Source organism: Zootoca vivipara, chromosome 1 (assembly GCF_965207765.1).
Source record: "Zootoca vivipara chromosome 1, rZooViv2.hap1.1, whole genome shotgun sequence".
NCBI lineage: Eukaryota > Metazoa > Chordata > Lepidosauria > Squamata > Lacertidae > Zootoca > Zootoca vivipara.
Genome location: NC_142582.1, coordinates 110,454,184 through 110,472,234, shown reverse-complemented (window position 1 = coordinate 110,472,234; position 18,051 = coordinate 110,454,184). Strand labels below are relative to the sequence as shown.

General features: G+C 42.5%; 1 protein-coding gene across 9 annotated transcripts in view; it reads right to left on the bottom strand.

Annotated features, from left to right (window-relative positions):
* Nucleotides 1-18,051, bottom strand: part of FLRT2 (fibronectin leucine rich transmembrane protein 2) — a 95,265-nt gene that overhangs the window by 28,135 nt on the left and 49,079 nt on the right. For 4 of the 9 annotated variants that reach the window (XR_015950703.1, XR_015950700.1, XR_015950701.1 and 1 more), the window contains one exon: nt 1,283-16,523. The exons of the other annotated variants lie outside the window; for them this stretch is intronic. The gene's annotated coding sequence lies outside the window, so the exon portion shown is untranslated. Of the gene's footprint in view, nt 1-1,282; nt 16,524-18,051 lie in introns of those variants that run through there. 9 annotated transcript variants of the gene reach the window in all.

Below are 18,051 nucleotides of genomic sequence, written 5' to 3'. Positions count from 1 at the left end.
AAGGGTACTTGAGACTGAATCTGGTATTTCCTACCCCACCCCAAATAATTAACATGCTCTTTTTCCACGCTTTTGTTTAAATAGTGAACTTAAGTAAGAAAAAGGTAGATTATCAGCACTCTGATAGTGTTGATGTGTTTAGCTGGGCGGAGCCCTCTTCCCACCAGAGTTATCAGCTATCATGCAACTCTGCCAGGTTAAACTGAAGCCTAGGAAACAAACTGTTACAACTTTAGATATTTCAAGTCCAGCAGGGTCAGAGCACAGAGCCTTTTCTCTTTTACCACCCATAGGACATTGCCACTTCAGCCCAGTTGCACTAGTGTAGAAAGCTCATTGATGAGGGCCTAAAGAGCCATGGAGCCAAGTTAGCATTTCCACCCCAACTTCTGAAGCTTGTTGTGGTCAATCCAGCACCAGGCAAGTGTGTGGAATCACCCAGCTACTTCCACAGTATAACACTTGCACGTTTTTTGTTTTTGTTTTAAACACAAGTGGCTTAAATACAACAAATGAATTTTAAAAAGACAATGCTCAAACTTCCTGCCTCAAGCCATCCTCAGTCAGTCCTGTCTAGTGCATGATGGGGGGAGGTAGGGGGTCTGCATGCATACATACACTTTTCTTTTGCAAGCTGGAATAAAAACAAATCTTATTTCCTTGTTCTGTGCTTCCTCAGAGAGACTAGCACATGGTCTGTTCCACATGGAAGCAAATGCCAGTACATGCCCCCATCCCATGGTGACCTTTTGGACACCTGGAGAAGTGCTGCAAAAACAAAACAAAACAAAAACAAAACAAAACCACACCAACCCTCTTGTATACAAGAGGGGGAGAAAGAAATTCCCAGTCAATGCTATGGATATATCCAACCTATGGATATTGCTTGAATCCACTACTGGAGAGATCCCACAGGTTAAATCAATGTTTAAATCAATGTTGACTTAACAGTCTGGGGGTGTTATTATACATAATCAAGTAGTTTCTGTTAGAAACAGATGAATGCTGGAAAATAGTTTTCCTAATAATGATAATACAGTGGTACCTCAGTTTACAAACACAATTGGTTCCGGAAGTCTGTACTTAACCTGAAGCATACTTAACCTGAAGCGAACTTTCCCATTGAAAGTAATGGAAAGTGGATTAATCTGTTCCAGACGGGTCTGCAGAGTACTTAAACTGAAAATACTCAAACCGAGGCGTACTTAAACCAAGGTATGACTGTAGTTATTATAGTAGGTGCAAATGATTGCTGGAAAATAATAATAATAATAATAATAATAATAATAATAATAATAATAATAATAATAATCTCCTCCCCACCGCCTGCCCAGAAATTAATCCTGACAATGCACTGCTTGGCATTCCCTTTCCATTTCTGTTATATCTCATGTCAATTGCTCTGTCAGCTTGAGCTGTCCCATTTTCCTGATGACATTAATCTTTTGAGAAAGTGAATTTCAAAGTTGCACATTCACATACCGTGAAAAGCAAATATTACACTTGCAAACAAAATATTCCCATCAAAGATACTTGTGCAGCCTTTGTTTGGCAGCAGACAGATCACAATGTGCCTTACCAGACAAAGCACCTTTCACGGATAGGCTGTGCATGATTCTCTGCTATACCAGAGGACTGCTGAGTGTCCATCCAGGGTTAAACAATCTATTTTTGTGGGACAGAATAATGCTGAGTGGTCAAACATTTAGGGCTTGATAATTTACCTGCAGGGACCCAGGTGGTGCTGTGTGTTAAACCACAGAGTCTAGGGCTTGATCAGAAGGTTGGCGGTTCGAATCCCTGCAATGGGGTGAGTTCCTGTTGCTCGGTCCCAGCTCCTGCCCACCTAGCAGTTCGAAAGCACATCAAAGTGCAAGTAGATAAATAGGGACCACTCCGGCGGGAAGGTAAACAGTGTTTCCGTGCACTGCTCTGGTTCACCAGAAGCAGCTTTGTCATGCTGGCCACATGACCCAGAAGCTGTCTGTGGACAAACGCTGGTTTCCTCGGCCTATAGAGCGAGATGAGCGCCGCAACCCCAGAGTCGGACACAACTGGACCTGATGGTCAAGGGCCCCTTTACATTTACCTTTAATTTACCTGCTAATCTTACCCAACTTCAACATTATATTCTAACTGGTACCATTTGAACAACACGGCAACACATCTCTCTGTTACCATTCCTTCTCTCCCATTCCCATTAACGCCTCATATTTTCTTTGCTACTCTACCTACTTGCTACCATATATATATAGCCTATTGATATATAGCCTATTGATTTATATAATTGCTACCACATGTGCACATAGTGCACTAGATTGTTTGTTTTTTTGCCTATTTTATCTAGGCTGAAGCTCAATAAGAGCATAAGCTTTGAAAAACAGTGTCACGAGAAAAGCCAAAGGACAGAAGATACCCTAAGAAGACACCAGTGAAAAACAGGGAAGGGGGGGGGGGCAACCAGCAGCTGAGAGCTTCTGTTGCTGAAGGTAAGCATTAAGTAAATATGACTGATCATCAATCCAACTGCCCCACTTGGCCCTCCAGTGAAATATTTACGGTAACACGATCCCACCCACTCCCTGGACAACAGAAGGTAAAATGAAGCTAAACAGCATCCTCCATTAAACTACGCGGCCAGCCTGTCCCAGATATCTTACTGCAAGAGTAATGAAAGCAAACATGATAGAGTATCCTTTGCTGGCTTGTGTTCAATGAGGCATAGCCCAAGACTGAAAGGGAATGTGCTTAGCAACACTCTTGCAATACAGGATTTTGTCACCATAATCTAAAGAGGGCTTCAGTAGTATATCTACTTATTCTCTCTCTATCTGGACTGATTTATTTATTTAAAATAATAATCATTTGTTTAAAGCAGAACCTAAGTAGAAAGCCCTCATATTTGCATACAAACCCTGCCACATTTCATTTTTCAAGTGGCCACGTTTTAGTGTATCAATATCAGATTTGCCTAAGTAAATACAGTATCCATTTGCATGGGCGGGTTTGGGATTTGTGCATGGCAAATTTTGCCTGCAGCATGCTGTCTAACGAGACAACTGTCACCGGAGAAACTGGCTAATTTTCTGGTTCCTTTGAGATCCCATCACTAGCTGGATGGGTAAAGGGATTTCTACCCACAATAAAATGAAACTGCCACCTCATGTCTCATGGAACCCTGCTCTGCTGCCAGGCAGGGCTTCTAACCAATCCTCAGAACATCATTCTCAGACAGGTAATGTTTAATTACCACTGTAGAACAGCGTTTGAAGACAACACAGAGACAGGGTAGCTCTCCCATATGCTTTATGGCCACAGATAATACATATAAATTTGTCCAATGTGTGTTCCTTGATTTGCTATTGTGCCAGAATTGTGTGCTGCAATCCTCCAACTACAAAAACCTCAATGTATAAAAATGTGTGTGTTGTGGCATATTTCTCAAAGATTACATACATATATGCATTATATTAGGTGAGATTGCTTGCAAGAATCTGTATATTCAGCAAAATGGCCTACAAAATGCTTTTAAAATAAAGAAATTTATCACAACTGATGTGGAAATGTGGCAAACTGAATTTAAGATTGTGAGGAGGGATTGAAACCAAAATAAACTGAAGTTGGCTGGTTTGTCTATCCCTACCTGTGTTTTGAAACAAACTGGCAGCCAGTCTGGTTGCTCCCTAGAACTGGCCCCAGTCAACAGCATGTCATCCTTACTGGGCCCAGAAAGGGCCCTTTCACCCAGCTTTTCATGCTTCTGGGAGATAAAACAATTCCTACTGTTCCTTCGGATGCCTCACACAGCCAAATTCAGCAGGAGCATAGCTTTATGGAAAATGAACCACCACCACCCTGAGATAAGAGGAGCTTTGTGCTATGAGGAATTTTGTCAGGGTGATGACAAAGGAGAAATATTAGCCTCACCCCTTTCCCTATCTACCATGATTTCAATCCTGCTACCACCCCACCCTGTTACTTTTCATTTTTTTACATATATATATAAAAAACCCATGCATGCAATTGTTCACATACAATTAACTGAACACAGCTAATTAGAATTATGATACAGATCTCTTCCCCAAAACAGACGCTGGTTAGGCCTGTTATAATAGGCAATGAGATGAGCTCTAATCCTCCTTGAGGAGGCTTCTCTTGGCATCTGCCTGAACACTTGTCTTCAGCTTCCAAAGAGCCTCTTAAATTTTACTTGCCTTCAAATTATTTTGTGCACGGAAACGGGGCGTAGGCAGGAAGGCTACTACTATTTCTGTAACGGAAGTGGTAACTTTTCTCCTTGCTTCTCTTGGAGTCTCTACCAAAATAAATAAAAAATAAAAAAGGAAAGTGTCTGCCAGAGGAAAGAGAGACAGGCTCAGGAAGAAACATGCATCTGTAACACAGATTCTAAAGTTATAAGTTCATGTCTCTGTGCCCCCCCTATGCTTCAACCACTAAGCAACACTTCTTTTCAGGCTTAGAAATCTACACTTAGAAAAACTTGGCCCTTAATGCTTGTAGCTCAGCTGCATTCCTGCTCTTTCTTCAGCCTCTTGTACCAACTTCACGGCAATTCAATGCAAATGGAAGGCAGGGAATTGGGAGTCCCAGTGGGGAATGCGCTGTTATGAAAGCCCTGGCCAAAGTTCCTCTGTTTACTGGAAGGGTGCAAATGGGCAGTGTGATTTAGAAGGTCACAATTAAATGAATGTACGGTTGTCCCCGATGCTGTTTGTAAGGCAGCTGGGGAACAGCAATGCTGGGGAACAGCAATGGGAATCAATTCATGCAATTCAAGAAGGGGAGCCCCACAATCTTTGCTGCTGCCAATTATTAATTATTGTTTATTTGATTCATTTCACTGATTTGAAAGGCAGGTAAAGCAATGCACAGCCTGCCTGGCACCAGTCCATTAGCCTGGCACGAAAGTTTTGTGCTGCTGCTGCTGCTGGTGATAGTAATAATAAATATATACTTACTATACCCCACCTATCTGACTGGATTCTCCCAGTCACTCTGGGAAGCAAGCAGAAGGTCCCACTTCACTGATTCAATTGGTGAAACTGGATCTGTTACGGGTGCCACTTTGGAACTCCCTGCCTATTGATCTCAGGCAGGCAGGTGCTTTTGCTGTACTCTTTTTTAGCACCTGCCAAGAACATTTTTGTTTAGGCAAGCCTGCCCAAATGTTTGGAAAGTTGACGCAAGTTTTAATCTGTTTTTAGTTCATTGTTATTTTAACTTTCTGAAAGCCTTAAGCTGTTGTTGTCGATTTTCCTTATTGATAACTTTATTGCTTTGTCCTTTTTGTAAACCACTTTGAGGGTTGTTTCTAAAATCAGGTGATGTATAAATAAAATAAAATAAAATAATCACACACTGCCCCAGAATGATGCTACAGATGATGAGACAAAGCAGATGAAACAAAATGGTGTCCGGATTGTCGGCATAGTTGCTTCTGTAACCTGCTGCAGTGGCCGCATAAAAACGAAAAGGAAGAGGTGGAAAAGAAAGAAGCTTTGGGATTGTCACTGCTAACAGGGAGAAGATGGAGAAAGTCAGTGAACTAGTGCATGTGTTCTTTCCCTGCTCAAAAATAGGGTGGAGAATTTCAAGAAACCGTCCACACACAGTCCTATGTTCAGCATATAATGCATCTCATATGGCGCCTGAGCTTGCAACACTGTAAAGCTAAAAGAAATGTTGAGAGTAGCTGGGGTTGCCATAAACAACTGCAAGATACATGCATTTTTATTCCAGTAAGAACATGCCTCAGGTAGATGGTGAATTTACAAGTATTGCTAAGCTAGTGCCTGCAGGCAAGAATTTGGGTTCTGTTCATATAATTACCCAATATTCAGCTTAGCCTGCTCCAAAATTTAGGTAAGCTTGCTCTGTACTTGGCGGGAGGTCTTGCAACAAGACGAGCCATTTCCTTATAGGGCAGTTTCTGGCACCTCCCTAATTATTACAACTACTATTACAATTGATTTATTACTTGCCTTCTAAACCACCATCTCAAGGTGATCCGCACGAGATAATTTAAAACGACACATACAGTGCCTGTAAAACAAGACTAAAAACCACTGCAAGTGGGCACTTGTGGTAAAGACCCATTTATCCAACTGGGAAAGTCTGTTGTAACATGAATGTCTTCAACCGTTTCTGGAAATTGCAGACAAATTGTTAAATTATGAATAATTATAATTATATTAAACTATTATTAATTCCCATAAATGTGCCAGGTTCTCTGGCCATAAAGGCTGAGTAACAAATAAACTCGCCCATTCCCCCTTTTCTCCCTTTCTGTCTTCTTTTCATATTTTCTACAATGTCTTGGATCATGGGGTGGCAATCTTATTAAACCTGGGGGCCATATGCGTCCACATCCAGCTGATTTATTTGTCAACTCTGCAAAGAACAACTGCTGTAGCTCTTCAAATCAGAGCTAAGGTCTCAGAAAGAGAAAGGAAAACTTTCCTTTAACAGCCAGTCTTGGGGAAAAGATTTTGCTTCCCTTGCCTCTTCTTCTCATCCGTCTGCTGTTTGTCCTATTGTTGATTGTTAATTGTACGCTTCATGGGATATAAACCTCTTCTTTTTTTGCTATTGAAAACACTTTAAAGCACCATGGTGCAGTAATGGTTAAGTAGTACTGCTGCTGCTGCTGCTGCTGCTGCTACCGATTAGACTACCATCACCAACAGATTAGAAGCATTTCTAGTCTTGAGTATATATTCCAAAAGTTCAAGAAAATGTCATTTAACTATCTGAGAGAGCCTGAAATGTGCATCCTGCAAGTTTCTTCAGAAGCCAGTCATGCAAATGTGTCTGGGCAGTAAAGATAAAAGGGGTTTGGATACATCTGAAGGGATTTTATGTAGGGTTTATGTACGGAATTCAAGGAATATTTGCCACAGTTCTTTTATGGCACCTTGCAATTTCTACTCTGAGGGCCAAATTCCTTGAAGGAATGCTCTGTGCAATTGACTCAGAGAGTCTGAATTACAAAGGTTGGCATTACCAATTAAAATTTATGGCTGTGCTCCAGAATTTAAGAAGCAGAGCTTAGATGACATGTGTGTGTGTGTGTGTGTGTGTGTTTTATTATATCCTGGCTTAGGAAACAAGTGTGTTTGTGGGTGGGGGTAACGATATGCTTTTCAAAGCCCCCCTTCCCACTAAAGGATAATTAGTTTCAGATTTTATGCAAAGAGGAGGATTGTTTATCATTTCCAAAGCACTTACAAATTATAACCTTTCCACTTCTAAGGAGTGAGGATGAAATGTAAAGAACAGATTCAGATCTCAGTTGCAGAGGTGTACAGTAACAACAGAATAATTCAGATCAAAATCTGGTCCAAAGTGCTTCCTGAATCAAAAGAACTTTTAAGTAACTTTTAAAGTGCATGCCTTGGGCTCAAGGAGATATTTGCTGTATAATTACAAGTAAAAGCTAAATTGTTTCTATAGGACCTGTTTTTCTCACTATCACAAGACAGCAATCACTGAATGCACAAGAACCACGGTGTCCAATGAGATTTCTCCCAGATGTTGTTGGACTCCAACTCCCATCAGTCCTAGCCAGCATGGCCGGTGGTCAGGGATGATGGGACTTGCAGTCGTCCAACAACTCCTAGAGAGCATCACATTGGCTCCCTCTCCACTAGAACTTCTGATTTGTTTTCTCATCCAAGGGATGAATCAGAGGTTGAAATGGGATGAAAGGCAGTCTGTAAAGCCCGACAAGTTCAACGAATCACAGCTCACCTTTTTTGGATCCTGGGAATAGTGATCATAAGCATAATAAGTGGCTTCTTGATTCCCATGGCTTACACAGTATAGAATTCCATGGATCTAAAAATCATCTTCAAAGGAGCAGGGCCACAATACTCTGGAGTTCCTCGCTAATGCAAGCAGACTTTGAGAGCTGGCAAAGCATTGTGCCTGAGATCATGAGCTATAAGCCAGGTAAATTCCCTATTCAGATCTCACCTTTCCCTCAAAGTTTCCCGGTAGTCATAGGCGGGATGTGTCCCATGCCAACACCTGATCTGAAACGTGGTGATAGTAATCCTGATCTACGTTTACATGATTGTTGTAAGGATTATTGAGATAATGTACGTGAAGCGCTTTGAATAACTGAAGGTGCAACATAATTCCTCGGTATTATCATCATCATTATCATCTCATCATTACCATCCTAAAATGGCAACCTTGAGTCTGCTAATAAGCTTCTGGTAATTTACCCTTATAATCTCCCCTGTGTGATGGCTAGCATACAGAGTGCTTCACAAAAGGTACAACAGCCAGGAACTTATTGAATGAGCCGCCCAACTAAATGAGAGCTTCTAGCTCACAGCTTCAGTTTGCTTTGATTGCGCAGGGAGAATCTAACACAGGATGTGTATTCAAGTAATTTTACAGAGAGAGATCTGAAATACTATAGACCAACACAGTAGGATGATTAGTGTAGTGCTAACTCTAACGTTATGGAAAAAAACCAAAAGCATCATATTCCCTCTGTCCCCTATGCCAAATAGCCATTGATTTACCCATCAGCCACACATGGGTATGGCATACACATATTTCCACAGCAGGGGAAGAACACATCGGAAAATATTTCTTTTATTCCTTTCAATGCGCAACTCTCTTGCTGGCAAAGAAAAGTTCCCTATGCCCGTGGTCTACATTGTTTCTCTTCTTGTACATTGCTTATATATCTCTTCCTTCCTTTTATAAGTAAGCTGCAGGGTTAGCACCTTCTAGCAACTTTTTCCTGTCCTGGAAATGTGTACACCTTCTCATCACTTTTGTTACCTTCCTCTGTTCCCTTCACAGAGAGAGGTTAAATCTGACAAAGGCAGGAACCACAAAAACATCACTCTCAACACAGCCTCGGCAGCCATTCATTTCAAAGACTTGCTGAGTCACAATCAGGTAATTCTTTTCAAGATACCAACTGATCTCTTACCACAACAATTTGCCACCCCAAAATCTGTAATCTGATACATTTTTGTGCAGGTTGCCATGGACTTCTAGACTATCCATCTAGATTCTCACTTTGCATTCAAGCTTTTGCTTCACTTTATTTCTCTTGCCTCTGTTCACAACAAAACCCAACAGCCCTCATTAGTGTTAAATTGCATCAATGCCAGTGTAGCCAATCACATCACGTTATCTCCTGAGTCCATTCTACAATTCATATCATATAATTACAATCTTGATGGTTAAAAATGGCTTGGTTCATAAATTTCCTCAGTCAGTACAATAAAAGAAATATGAAACTGCAACAGAACCCATATTAAACATTGGAGAGGAGAGGAATGAAACAATCACCTCTTCCTTTCTTGGGACCGTTTTGAACACTATGTGTAATAGGCTTGAAAACATATTTTGATGAAAACATCTAAAACTTGCTTCCAAAACCCAGATAATTTTGGAAGGCAATTATGGCTGCATCAAGATATTCTTTAAAGACCTGAATAACAAAACAAAGGTAATGGGTTCAGCCTCTTCTAAAGGATGCTTAAGTAGTTAATTCGCTGTTCAAAATGAACATTTAGGCTGAAGATTCAACTAGTGATGCAATGCACCATCAAACACACTATAAAATCTAACAGCCCTCTTTTGATTTCAATTTGATGAAAGGATAAAATATGACTATATGTTGGGAAGGAGCTTCTCACGAGGCTGGTTGGCAGAAATCTCTGCCTGACATTTCTTCTGTCCTTTCATTGTTTTAGAAAGTCAGTGGTTTGTTTATTTATTTAAATTATCATCTGCACCATGCCTCAGAGAAGTTTTATTGCTTTTTCTCCTCAGGGGAGAGGGAAAAAATTGTTCTAAGGTGTCCTTGGAGACAAGGTCCTCAGTTTGAGTTTGTAAAAGACCCCGTTTTAACTTGGACAAACTATAGAATTGCTAAGTTTCTCAATTCATTACCTGCAAGACATGAGCAATGTCGACTTAAAATATCCATTAGAATTGCAAAATATGTTAAGCGATTAGGAGGTGTTGAAAGGCTTGTTCCCTCTGATGACACAGAAAGCCAGGAGGATCCAGGCAGTAATGAAAGCAGGATGGTAAACCCTTAAGATAAACAGTCTTTTGAAAGGGTTCCCATCAATTGCTCAACTGCTGTTCTCTCCTCTTGGCTCTAGATATGGGGCTTGGATACTCCAAGTATCTGAACATTTACTAGTTCATATGATGCACTAGAGTACGAGGAAGCAACAGTGCTCAAAGCTGTTAAGCAATGGCCCTGTGTTAAGTTGGAACCTCTGGTTTGTGGTCCTTTCCCCCAATTCACAGTGCAGTAGTACAGTGCAAAACTAGAAAAAGCCTTTGGTTTGAGATTAATTGTGCCCAAAGCCACTGTGCTTTCCTCGCCTGTGACTAGCACAAATCAAAGTTGCACCCTGCGTCTCTGAGAGAAACACATTCATGATGTGTCATCTGGAAATGGAGTATCCCTTTGATTCATAATGGTTCAGAACAGCACTTCTAAGTATTTTTCTTTCCCTTGAACATTAAAGCAAGCAACTTTAGTCAGGTCCCCTTAGATTTCGAAACTGAGCCAACGTTTTGTGTTGTCTTTAATATATGGCTATTTTGCCAAGATGGTATCAAAGGAACAGCACTGAGAAAACAGTCGCCCACCCATCCTTTCCCACCCCATCCCTCCAGAAGATCCTCTGAACTAAAAGGAGGGCAGCCAGCCTCTCCCTGCTTAAGATAATAGTAGCATTTATCACCCACGGTACATCGGGCATCTTTGCAAACATTAGCCATGGAGTTGATAGCCCGGGTAGGGAAACAAGCAACGGATAATTAAAACAAGAGCAAAACTAAGAAAATACATAAAAACAGCTGTAGGCTGACATTCATCTTGGATGCTGCTCCACTGAAATATTTAGGATTTGTGTCTCCTGACACCAGTAGCTTGAGACAGCAGTAGAGATTAGCGTGTGGAGTCCAGCGGGAATTATATGTTATATTTGGCAGTCAGGACTATAGCACATAGAGCAACTCCCATAATGAGTTTGGCTTTATGTAGGGATGGGGAACCTATGGCCTTCCAGTTTCGGTTACAACCTGGACTTAGTTTTCTGCCAGAACTCACTGGAACTCAGTAGAGTGGTACCTTGGTTTATGAACTTAATCCGTACCACTCTTAAACCAAGCGTTCTTAAACCAAGGCGTGCTTTCACCATAGCAGCGGGGGACTCAAGTTACAAATGGAACACACTCAACAGGAAGCGGAACATGTTCTGCTTCCAAGGCAAAGTTGACAAACCAAAACACCTACTTCCGGGTTTGCAGCGTTCTTAATCCAAATTGTTCATGAACTAAGCTGTTCTTAAACCAAGCTGCACCTATCAGGTAGGCACCATTGCCATTCTAAGAGAATGCAAGAGGTAAGTTCTAGCACCTCTTTTTCTAGAAAATTGGCACTGGTTACAATTCCCATCATTCCTGACCTTTGGCCATCGTACCGGGACCTGATGAGAGTTGGCATTTCATGTTATTGTGAATGGTACAACAGGCACTAACACCAACTCCAGGGTCCCCGAGTGCCTGGGCACCCACAAAATTTTCACTGTGAGTGCCTGGGCTCCACTGCCTGGTGCCTTACCTCTGACTTTCTGGTGCTGCCGCCGCCACACGACCAGGGCCTCTGCATGTGCCACAAGTCCTCTATTGGGGCCCGCTGTGGCTATGGATGTGCTTCTGGGGTGCGTCTGCAACCATGTCAGGCCCCAACAGAGACAGCGGAAGCAGAGACTCTGTCCTGCCATGGCGGCAGAGAGTGGTGGCCAAGAATCCTATTGTTCGGTTATGTAAAGAAATAGTTGAAAGAGACAAAGGGCATGATTGTGGTAAGATGGGGGAATCTGTGGCTCTTCGGATGCTGATAGACTACAGTGACTTCCACTGACCATGATGTTTGGGGGTGCTGAGAGTTGATGCAGAACATCACCTGGAGGTTCAGAGTTTCTTTATCCATGGGAAAGTTCTGCATCAAAATAATGCTGAAATATGGTTTCAAAGGACAAGGCCCCCCCTTTGCCATTGAAAATTTTTAATAAGAGCTTTATAAAAGGTCAGATAACTATATCTGTGACTAAGGGAATCAAATGTTACGGAGTATTTGAGTGAATGCCAAAGTATCTGTGCTGCCTTCTGAAAATTAGCAAACTGAAACAGGAAAGTCAAGTCTTACTTCTACAAATGCAAAGTATATACCTCTTTCTCAGTAGTCTAGCGATGAAATAGTCTAGCCATGCAGTAAGAGTTGTAAAATGTTGCTTGTTCTTTAATATATATATACTTAAGCCAAAAATTAAGTTCTACACATCACCTAAAAATGAAGCAGATCAGCAGTGTGATTTCTAGTACCACCATGGGAAGCTCACATTTTCTAACCTGGAAGCTTCCATATATTTTTGACTACAACTCTCATCAGCCCAGACCATTGGCCATGCTGGCTGGGACTGATGGGAGTTGTAGTCCAACACATCTGGAAGGCTTCAGATTGGAGAAGGCTGGTCTAGCTACTTACAAAATTAAGCCTTAAAATGAAAGTGTGTGAAACCCTTCATGAACAAAAACAGCAAAGAATTTGCAGGACCCTGAGCCCAACATTTCTATAACATTTCTCTATCATTTAGGCTGCATTCACATGGCAGCTTATTCTGGTTTTGTTTTGTTTTGTTGCCATTTTCCTGTCAATTTTTACATTATATTTGAGCATTCACATGACATATAAGCCTCTTCCAGAAATATAGTGGAATATAGCACAAGTTTAGTGCTCATTCCCCTGTTATTTGTAAGCAAAGTATTTTCTAGAAGCAAATGATACAGAAACAAACGCTAAGCTTATGATATATCCCTCCATATTTCTAGAAGGGGGCTATGCTGTTCAAAAGGGCATATACAATGTGGAAATTAACAGTTAGGGAAACGTCAGGAAAACAGAATAAACTGCTATTTGAATGCAGCCTTGGACTGTATAACAAAGTAGATTCTGCTGCCCAACCACCCAGAGCCTACCATTATGACTAGCAATAAATTGACACGGTATTTTTGAGCTTTACTCTTTATCAAGAGCCAGTTCATATGCTACACAGAAAGAAGTCCAGGTTTCCCACTGAGAGCACACCCAATGGGGAGGTTCTGTCAAGTCCATCTTTTTGATGAGGACATCTAGTCAAAGCTTTCCAGCCAACTTGTTGGTCACACTCATTCCTGAAGTGTTTAGGAATGCACCTCGAAACCGAATAAACATAACAATGTAAGAAGAGTCCTGCTGGTTCAGACCAAAAGTTCAATTTAGTCCAGCATCCTGTTCTCACAGTGGCAAACCTGATGCCCGTGGGAAGCCCTTAAGCAGAACCTGAGCACATCAGCACTCTTCCCACCCATGCTCTCCAGGAACTGGCATTCAGTGGAATACTGCCTCAAGTGCACAGTTATAGGAACATAGGAAACCTTCTCTAGGGCCATCTAGCACAGGACTGTCAACAATGACTAGCAGTGCATCTCCAGGATTCCAGACATTGGGTGGAATTCAATGTCCCACTATTAGATGTTCCATCTGCTCAGGCATATCAGGCTGTCAAAAAACACAATCCTCTGCCCCTCCCTCTGTACACTATTCTGGGGGTTCTCCTGGCATATACACCCTGCACCAATTGCAGGAGAGCAGATGTGCAGTTGGGAAGGTGCAGAGGAAGAAAAGGCCAGATATGGAAGCCCTTGAGCAGGGCTTGTGCTGACATGGTTAATCAGGAAGGTTTTGTTTTTGTGTGTGGGGGGGGGGGTTGCATCTCTACCTGGAGATGCTGGGGATTGAACCTCAGACCTTCTGCATGCAAAGCAATGCTTTGCCACTGAGCCATGTCCCTTTTCCATCACAACTACTCGTCCCTGATAGGCTTATCCTGCATGAAATTGTTTCAGCCCCCTTTTAAAGTTGTCCAGGTTGGTGACCATCACTATCCTCGTGGGAGCAAATTCCATAGCTTAACTCTCTGCTGTGTGAAATACTTCCTTTTGTGTGTGTTTGTGTGTGTGCCCTGAGTCTCCCAACTTGTATGAAAAAGGCCTCAGATGAAAAATCCACTCTCAAATCATGAATGAAATAATCCAGCTGCCTAGATTTGATTGTAAAGTTTGCATTTGTTCAAAAACTGTTGACCTTTATATTCATTGGAGATTTTTAATGCAACCTTTTTAAAAGCAGCTACCACTTAGGAGTCTGTTCTTGGGTTCATTTTAATACACTGGAAATAAATAAAACAGCTTCTTTCTGATCAGCTATTGTGTGTGGGGAGGGGTGCTGTTCTTTGATACATTTTATAGCTGCTGGATCCCCCTTGTTCCTTCCATTTCTGCTGCCCTCTGTGTAGTTTATAAGCCTCAGATGTGCTGAATCAGCATACCTGCCACAGAAAAAATTATACCACATGGACATGGGCAGCATCTTACTCTTTTGCATTTCTGGAGCCTGAAACAAACATTCTGCAGCCAGCCAGCCAACATCTTATAAGATACGGAGGCTTCTGCTTCTCCACTGCTTCTGCTCCCACTTGGGCATGTCCTTTAACCTCCTAAAACTTCAAATATGGACTGGCTTCACCTTATCTGCATCCACCATTTCCAGTTGTTATCATACTGAGTGAAAAAGTGAGGGACAATGAATGAAAAGCATTCAACTTCTCAACTGATTTTACATCAAATGATCTAATACCAGCCTCTTCTACCAAGCCTCACATTCGCTTCCACATCACTGTCTAAAACAGAATTTCTGACCTGGGAACAATGGGTGGAATTCAACATTGAGTTCATCCAATCATTCTGTCTATGCAAGAATTTCAGCTTTATAGGCAGAACAATCCCTCCTCCCCCCCACAAGCTGTTCTGGGGGGTCTCCTGACCCCCCCAGCAAATATTGGGGTGCACATGAGCACATAGAGGGGAGGAGGAAAGCCTCATTGCACAAGTGGAAGTTCTTGCACAGGACTTCAACTGTTGGGGTTTTTATTAATTTTTAAAATTAATTTATATCCCACCCTTCCTCCCAAAGAAGTCCAGGGCAGCGATATCGCATATACTACCAGGATGTTAGAATAAGAAAACATTAAGTGATTGGATGGCTCAAATGATTGGTACAGAGGCTTAAGGAACCTTCAGATTCAGAGTACTGCCTGTAATGTAGTTTAGGTTTATAATCACCATCTAGATATTGTGATGTTTTGACAACAGCTCAATGCCTTCTGTGAGATGAGTAGGTGTGAAATCTCATTGCAGTTCTTACACCATTGGCTGAGTAACAGAAGACAATCACCTATTGTGAATGAAAGACGTAATCATTGTAATTCTAAGGTGATGATAAAGTTTGTGAACACTAACAACTGCAGCTGAAACTACATCCACTCTTCCACTCTTCTTCCCACAGTACCTGAGTTTTGTTAAACAATGACTACAATATTGCAACATGAGAAGAAAATCCTGGGTGGTTAGCTCCAATGAAACATTATCTCACAGTACAAAGAGGCGGAGGAAAGTTGGATGTTCCCCCGAAGGACTGCAGCCATCAACACAGAAAGAATGCTGGCTCCGGGTTGTGGACAAGATGTCCTTACATGAGGCACCTTCATTAGAGCATCCTTCCCTCTTTGCAACTGCTGTAGTTGTTCCTCTGTGCCACTGTTGCCTAATCACTTGCCAGGAAGATATTTTGGCTGAGCAGGTGAGATGGTGATGGCACATCCGTCTGTCTGTCTCTCAACCCCCCCCCCCAAATAAAAGTAAAGCATGTGTTGTGTGAGCACGTGACAATGGTGAGGAAGAAGGGCAGGAATTATGCAAGCCGATGACATCAGCTCTGGCCACAAGCCTCATATCTGCTTCTATTCCCTCCCCCATAAAAACAATGAGATGGTATCAGCCAGTGCAGCGTAGAGGCCAAGTGTTGCACTAGGACCTGGGAGGAGACTAGGGTTCAGATGTCTACTGACCTAAAGCTCTCTGTGACCTGGGGTCCAGCCGCAGTCTCTCAGGCTAACCTGCACCACATGGTTATGGCCAGGATTAAAAAGGGGTGGGGTGGGGGCACCAGAAGCGTATACAATATAAGTAGATAAGAAGGGTCTTCTGGCTCATCGAGTGCAGCAACCTGTTCTCAGAAAATCAGGTGACTTTGGGAAACCTGCAAGCAGGATCTGAGCGCATAAGCACTCTCCCCTCCTGTGGCTTCTAGCAACTGTCATTCCAAACCATTATTGCCTCCCAACTATGGAGGCAGAGCACAGTCATCAAGGCTAGTAGCCACCGATAACCTTGTCCAATTTGAACTTGTCTAATCCTCTTTCAAAGCCATCTAAGTTGGTAGCCATCACTGGCTCCTGCAGAAGTGAGTTCCAGTTCATGCACTGCATGAAGAAGTACTTTTATCTTTTATCTGTCCCAAATCTTCTAGCATTCAGCTTCACTGGATGTCCATGACATCTTGTGTTCTGCAAGAGGGAGAAAAGGTTTTCTCCATTCCCTTCCTTTATGTCAATCCTAATTTTACACATTTCTAACTAACACATTGCTGCAAACTTTCCACATTGAGGAGTTGCTCCATTCTCACGATTATTTCCTGAACCTTTTCCAACCTCTACAATATCCTTTTTGATACCGAGTTTCTTTGAGGAAAGGTGGAATATAAATGTAGAAATAATGAGCACTCACACTTTACATTGTGGGTGCTATCTTGCATGGTGCTACAGTTCCCAGGGAACTTACTGGCAAACAGGGCCTGGCTTGCCTCTCAGTGTTAAATTTTGGAGGTTCACGCCCACACTCAGTAGTCAAGTTTCTTGCTGGGAGGTGGGGCCAGCCCCATTTATAAATAGGGGGTGAGGCCAACAATAGCCAGGCAGTCGGCGCTGGAGATTCACCCTCCCTACCCTCCCTTTGTTTAATGTTTCTTGTTTGCAGGTTAACTTTTTCTTCCTGTTTAGCGGGCGCTGCTACAGTCTTTGACTGGTTGCTGTTGAAGGACCGGCAAGAAAATTCCTGCACTGGCAGGTTTCGTCTTCCCCATAGCAATTCGTCTCAACTTTGGCGGTTATGGCCTTGGGTGGAATCCTTTAGTCTTTTCATCCCTATATGGGGGGACAGGTTTGAAGTGGTGACTCACCCCCCTGCAGCGGCAATTCCAGGTTCCCCCTCTTAAAGGGGTTATATATATGGGTATCACTGGTCATACACTGAAAGGTCGCCAGTGAAAGGTCGCCAGTGAACTACCCTGTGGGGGGGGGGATATCTTGATTTCAGCAAGGCCTTTGACAAGGTGCCCCATGATATTCTTGTAAAGAAGCTGGTAAAATGTGGGCTAGACAATGCTACCATTCAGTGGATTTGTAACTGGCTTACTGACCGAACCCAAAGGGTGCTCATCAATGGCTCCTCCTCATCCTGGAGAGTAGTGACTAGTGGGGTGCCACAGGGTTCTGTCTTGGGCCCAGTCTTGTTCAACATCTTTATCAATGACTTGGATGATGGGCTTGAGGGCATCCTGAGCAAGTTTGCAGATGACACCAAATTGGGAGGGGTGGCTAACACCCCAGAGGACAGGATCACACTTCAGAATGACCTTAACAGATTAGACAACTGGGCCAAAGCAAACAAGATGAATTTTAACAAGGAGAAATGTAAAGTACTACACTTGGGCAAAAAAAATGAAAGGCACAAATACAGGATGGGAGACACCTGGCTTGAGAGCAGTACATGTGAAAAGGATCTAGGAGTCTTGGTAGACCACAAACTTGACATGAGTCAGCAGTGTGATGCAGCAGCTAAAAAAGCCAATGCAATTCTGGGCTGCATCAATAGGAGTATAGCATCTAGATCAAGGGAAGTAATAGTACCACTGTATTCTGCTCTGGTCAGACCTCACCTGGAGTACTGTGTCCAGTTCTGGGCACCACAGTTCAAGAAGGATACTGATAAGCTGGAACGTGTCCAGAAGAGGGCAACCAAAATGGTCAAAGGCCT